Source organism: Meleagris gallopavo, chromosome 5 (assembly GCF_000146605.3).
Source record: "Meleagris gallopavo isolate NT-WF06-2002-E0010 breed Aviagen turkey brand Nicholas breeding stock chromosome 5, Turkey_5.1, whole genome shotgun sequence".
In the NCBI taxonomy this organism is placed as follows: domain Eukaryota; kingdom Metazoa; phylum Chordata; class Aves; order Galliformes; family Phasianidae; genus Meleagris; species Meleagris gallopavo.
Window position 1 is genome coordinate 48460150 of NC_015015.2, and position 6534 is coordinate 48466683.

Consider the following 6534-nt stretch of genomic DNA (forward strand, 5'->3'; position numbering starts at 1 on the left):
AAAAAAAAAGAGGATGCCCTAAATTCCATTGTCAATTTCTCAGAATTTTGCATATCTGCATGAAGACTTTGCCTATATGAGTTAGCAAGAACTTGGTGCAGCTACATAAACAGCAGATTTCTACACCTACGGGCCTTCATTTATTTCCTCCAGTGAGATTTTAAATTCGATTGGCAGCTGGCCTATCTGGGCAGCTGATAAGAGAAGAAAAAAAAACATGACACTCCATTCTTTATGTCTCTGTAGCCTTTCCTCTGGTTCTCATGGTAGAAGTGTACAGAGAATTAAAGGGCTCTCAATACATTTGTAGCCAAATATTTACCCTAAGTGAGGTAGATTATATTTGCTTACTGTATCCATTGCCACACTGGCACACGTTCAAGACTAACTCCTTGTGGTACTATTGAATACCTTGAAAAAGAAACAAAAACCTTTGTTTACAACAAACTGTTCACCACTGACTGCACATTCTGTGTTGTCCAGGGTATACGAGCTCTTGAGCTGACATGTCGGACACTTTATCTAGAGCCACAGACACAGCCCCAGGGATGGTTCTGGCAGGTGGCTGGTTTACCTGAGTCCTCTGCAGGATTATTAAGAGTGTTTTGAAATTCTCTCAGGTGTTTCACTGAGAGCGAATGTAATTAAGCCACCGATCAGAGGGAATTTATTCCTTCAGAAGATACAGCTTGTTCTCAATCAGCATGCCTTTTTGAGAGCATACTTATTTTGACAACGTTTTAATGGAGACAAATTCAAATGACATTTACATTCAATGACAGTAATAGCACTGTTTTCATAAAGTAAAAACATTTAAGTATTCCTTGCTTCATTTCAGTTTGTTTTGAACTTCATAGCATATATTTAACATAAACACATACTTTAACCTCTTTCCCTACAAAATAAAATATTTTAATGACATTATAACTTCCAGACTTTCTGGTGTGCGAACTATTTGATGTTTTTGGAACACCTCCATCATACCAAATAATTTTTTTTTCTAAATTTTAATTCTGTGAAAACTTCAGCACCTTTACTTCTTTTCCCACATAATGGAAATACTGTTTCCTGACGGCTCTGCTAAAATTTCTTGCTCTATCTAAAAAAGAAAGGGGGAAGGGTGTCACAGATACAGAACTGTAAACTCCTCAGGATACATTTCTCATTGTTGGCTCATATGTTGCCCTCTTTTGGTAGCTTTTGTACTGTACTACACATAAAAATCTTAACATTGCTGTAGCAACTCTGCATCCTAAAGGGCCTGAGTGCTGAATGTTAGAGCTAGATTACTGTGTAAGAAGAATAATAGGTTGCAAGTTAATTACTTGAACTATCTTACAGAGACATCCTATCCAGACAGAAAAATAAATAAGGTATGAATGAAGTGGTGCAATATAAAACTGGACAGTAACAGGCACTAAGAAAGAAGCAAAAGGAGAAGAAAATGTAGATATTCACTCATGTAAATGATTTAACCCCATATCCTGACTTCCATCCAGTGAAGACAAACACAGCTTTGAAGCATGTGGTCAATCAACATTTGTAAAGGGAAGTTCTACTCTAATCATCATTCACTTACTCTTTCCCACTTGCTTTTTTTCCTAACCTACGTAGGGATTTTATTAAATTCTTGTGGATACTGACTAGTCAAGCCCAGAAGAGTGTCTCCTAACTTTCCAAGACTAAATCCCTGCCATAGCCAACACTTCTTTTCACTATTAAATTTCTTACACTAAATATTAGATGTTCTTTAACACAAAATGAATTGCTAATTCTAATTATGAAAACATCAGATATTAATTACAGTGGAATTCTAAAATCATTATTTGAGTGAAACACCGAAGTGTCACTTATTTTTCAGAAGGGATTTTTTTCTTCTGTTTCTGAGGAAAATTTAAAAAATAAATAAATAACAATTCAGTTTGTCACAAAAGTTTAAGTGGCTGGGCATTCACCTTCTTTTGGCTTTCAGTAAGAGCTGAGTACTAACTCCATCACAATGCCATTCTTTGAGAACAGGCTGCTCTCTACTTCAGATAATTCTCTGTTACAAGAACAATAAATGGTTACACAGAAGAGATATTCCCAGCATATTTGTGATTGGACATTTCACAGCTCTATTCTTTAAAGATTAATTTTCCTTGGTTTGAAAATCAGCATCAGGAATTCAGTCTCACAGGAATTCTTTTATAAACAGTCGCAGAGATGATTTCAGAGGTCATAAAGCAGACATTCTTCCCACCTTGAATTGTGGAGTATTTGTAGCAACTTCATATGATCAGAAATTCTTGGAATCAGAAAGCACTCCCAGCATTCCAACATAAAGACATTATGCTATTCTTTATAGGCATTCTCCGGTGCTTTATTCAAATCTATCCCAAAACCCCCAGCAGTATGAATTCCCCCTAGAGGAATATCTGACAATCTTCCCCTTCTCACCTTTAAACAATTCACACCCAACAGGCTTCATTTTGCTATCTTCATCACTTCCAGCTAAACAATGCTGGCTGGTTTAAACCTCCTTTACAGACCTTTGTTCCAGGGGTAAGAAACAGCCCAGCTATATAGAAATACATGCCTTCCTGCTGATTTCCATGCAGACAATAATGTGCCTTTCAGTGCTCAGGGGCATGTCACCTTTCCTCACAGGTCTGTCCAAACTGTTGTTGCAGTCTATTGAAGTGCTTAAGTATGTGCCCTGTTTAAGCTGATATGTGGTTCCTTTGTTAAAGTCACCTAGCGGGGCTATAAAGGGAGTTGAAAGTCACCATTACAACTCATGTACTTAGTTAAGTTTATACTTAATGGCATGCTGGGTTTCTGCTTCAGTCTTTCCCCCAAAGTGATTTTTCCACCCTTTGAATTGCTATGGGATTTCTTCCAAGTCCTTCCAGTCAGTCAGTGGCTGGCAATATTGAATACAGACTAGAACTAATAGCACAGAGCTTTACAAGTGAACTATTACCTCTCTACTTCATGACATATGCCTGAGTGTGCATAGCTTTTACAATACTACAACTTCATGTATCATTTCCATCTGATCTGCTCTCCACTGTGCCCTGAAACCTACCAGCAATAGTGATAGCTAGGATAAGTACATTCCAGCTTCCTTCCTTTGTTCCTCTTTTTCTTTCCCCTTTCCATTTCCTTCCCCTTTTCCCTTCCTTTTCTCCTCCTTTTCCTATCTTCCCCTCCTCTTTCTTTTCGAGTTGTCTGGGAGTCGTTTTCTTTTGCACGCAGCTTTCTAATATCCAGCGGTGCTTTGATATCATTTATCTGCTGTCTTCTGTTTACATTCCTTCCTGCTTTAGTATCATCAGCACATTTCACTATTGTGCTGTTTACCTCTACTTTGAGATTACCAATGGAGATATTAAACAGAATGATGTCTGTCAAAAGTCCCTGCCATGACCCACAAGACATTTCTACAAGCTACGATAACGCAGTGAGTGATCGTTACCCTTTGTTTACATTCTTTCTCCTATTTCAGTCTACACAGCAGTGCTCCCCGCCAAAACAATTAAAGTTATTTTTCTCAACGTGAGTACCTGAAACAGTAGCAAATGGCATAGTCAGTGGATCCTGTATCCACTGTCCCATGTTCCCATCCAGTCTGTTTATCTCTCAATATATTTACTGTGCATATTGCTCAGTTTGCTGTGTGCCACACTGAGTGCAGCCTAAAGCCTTGGTCCTCAAATCTGCAATATACAGAATGTGTAATGTTTATACTAATGTGAAAAGTACTTTTAAAAAGCTTTATTCTTTCTGACTCCGTGCTGCTTTCTGTTCTGATACTGTTTGTGTCAACGCTTCCATGAAATTGGTAGATGTCTTAGTTGTATGAAATAAGTAGCATTTGGCCTAAAATGTTTAAAACATTTTCTTTGATTTACAGCTTTTGAGGCCAGAGAGAACCATTCACTCATCCTGACTAACCTCTTCTGTGTCACAGACTATAGCATTGCATCATTCCCCGTACACCAAGCTCAGGAATTTCTGTTTGGCTAACATGCATTCCCCAGAAATACATCCAGTTTTGATAGGTACACTAGCACTTTCTTGAGCAGCTTCTTTCAGCAGTTCATCACACTTAGTGCTACAGTTCCAAGCCTCATTACTTTCTTAAAATTTCTTGACTTACATTTCCACCCACTGATTCTTGCAATATATTCATCTGAGTTAAGACACTTTTTGTTGTTGTGAAGGTAATTACACAATGCAATCCAGCCATCTCACTTTGATAAAGGAAACAATGCATATTTTCCAGTCTACAAGCAGTGCTCATATTTTTCTTACTCTTTCCCAAATTTCCAGCACCCACAGCAGTGTAATACACCATCGCCATATAGTTATTATTATATAGAACTCAAACATCCCTACTAATTTATTCAAAGATAATATTAATTCTCTTTAGCGTCATCAGACTGAGTTCTATTTCCAGTTGTGATACCACAGTGATACCAAATATTTCATGTACCACCCTTGGGATATCGTTTCTGGTGCATCAATACCACCATCATTACTTAAAATTCATCTTGCTTGCAGAAGTCCAGCCCAAAAAATTCGGGCTGCTCCAACCTCATAATTTATCATTCTACCAAATTTATATTTCCTCCCTAATTGACTAGTCTTGTTTTACTAGGGATGGATTTGTCTCTCAATCACTAAGGAAAATTTTGTGCAGGATGACTCTGGAGCTTTCATTCAGAACTGGTCAGTTAGTCAGTTCTTAATCTGTTTGGCTATTGCAGAGCAGTCATTTTTCTAAGTGCCTAAGCAGAAAAGGCAAACAAGTGTATTTGAACGCTAAAAGAATAGACTTAGAACATAAATCCTGCAAAGTGTTAAAGAGCTTAATCCCCACTGGTGCCTAAATGTTTATAAGCATGTGGATTTATGAGACTGGCTTTAGGTCCTCTGTTAGGAAATCTCATGCTTTGTATATTTTTCTGTTAATATTAGTTTCTCTTATCTTTGAAAGACAAAACTCCAAAATCATGGTTTTTGAAGGGACCACAGTAGCTTTTTGTTTTTTTTTTTCCTAGTCACACATAGCTTTCCTTTTGCTCCTCTGCATGCCCATAGGTAACTATTGTTTTCCAAAAATACTTGGCAATGGCAGTGTAAATTTGCTAGATAATATTTGTAATATCACTGTGTGCAGATTATGCCTTTTTAGCAATCCTCATACATACATTCAGATATCCTAAGTATTCCCTCATCTGTTTCTATCAATAGGATTTATTTATTCGTGCCACAGTGTTTTTTTCTTGTTAATTGCTTCAAGTTATTTTACGTAATTAAAGACAGATGGTAAAGCAAAGTTCAGTATCTCATCCATTTGTTAATCAGTGGCTTATGCAGTGCTATAAATGTAGCAGGGATGTTATGATGTTGTTTTTTCATGTCCTGTGCTTTAAATTAAATACTGGGACCAATTCCTATTTACAGTGAAGCCAATAACAAAAACTGCCATTGACCAGGATCTCACAGTGGGAGACCATGGATGGGGAAGCTGCGAGCCAGCTCAGTGTGGTATTTATGTTGTACAGAGTCACACAGCCCTCCCTCTCTTAGGCCAGGTCCCGTCTTGATCTTCACATCTATAGCTTCTGTGACATGTCTGTGGGAAACAAGTGGACAGGTCAGGACATTAACAAAGGGTTTTTTTCTCCTGTCTTTGTGGAAACCCATTTGTGATCTCAGCATTCTTTGGGTTTATTCTATTTTGGGGTGTTGTTTTTTTTCTCATATGCAAGGGAGCAAAACATCTGTTTTCATTAAGGACATCTTGTTCTTCAGATTAGAGAAAATCGCCACGAAAGGGAGAATAAACAAAAGCCTCCAGAATAGGAGGCCCATCATGTGCTCCCCTCAAGCTGCCATCTTGCCCTGACTGAGCACAGTGTGCAGCTGTGGCCCAGCCCCACCAGCTCCCTCACCTTACACTTCTTCTAAACAAAACGTAGTGGCATCCCTGCCTGGTTTTCCCATCTGCTCCTTTTCCTGACACTAGCAAAAGTGAACTTGCCATTCACACAGCCAACAGGAGCAGCACAGTGATTTTGACCAATTTGTTTCTCATCTGTTTGCTCCCATCTTCCAGCCCAACAACAAATTTTCCTTTATGTGTTTTGACTCAGTACTAGCCTGCTCCTATTGTTCCTCACATTCTTGCATTTCCACCAGACTCTGTGAGTGACAGAAATGCAGTTCCTCAATTAGACTGCAAGGGGTGTGCTGGGAATCACAAATCAGCCTAAAGATTTATGTGTTACACCAAATTATCGTAACTGACACAACACTTCCAGCAAGCCAGTTTGGAAATTCCAGAATCTCCCCCTGCCCCTCTCCTCCCCCCTTACGTGAGAAGGCCAAATTAGAGAGAGCAAGGATTTCTCATCGCTACCATGAGTCATGCTCACATCGAGCACATGGTGGTGAGGTCAGTGACAAGGGTTACTGGGCTTGGACTATACAGAAAATGGATTCTGCTAAATGACAGAGCAGTGAAAGCAACAAGAAAAAAAA

General features: G+C 38.7%; 1 long non-coding RNA gene across 1 annotated transcript in view; it reads left to right on the forward strand.

Annotated features, from left to right (window-relative positions):
• Window positions 1-6534, forward strand: part of LOC109367880 — a 32265-nt gene that overhangs the window by 6475 nt on the left and 19256 nt on the right. The gene's annotated exons all lie outside the window — the stretch shown is intronic.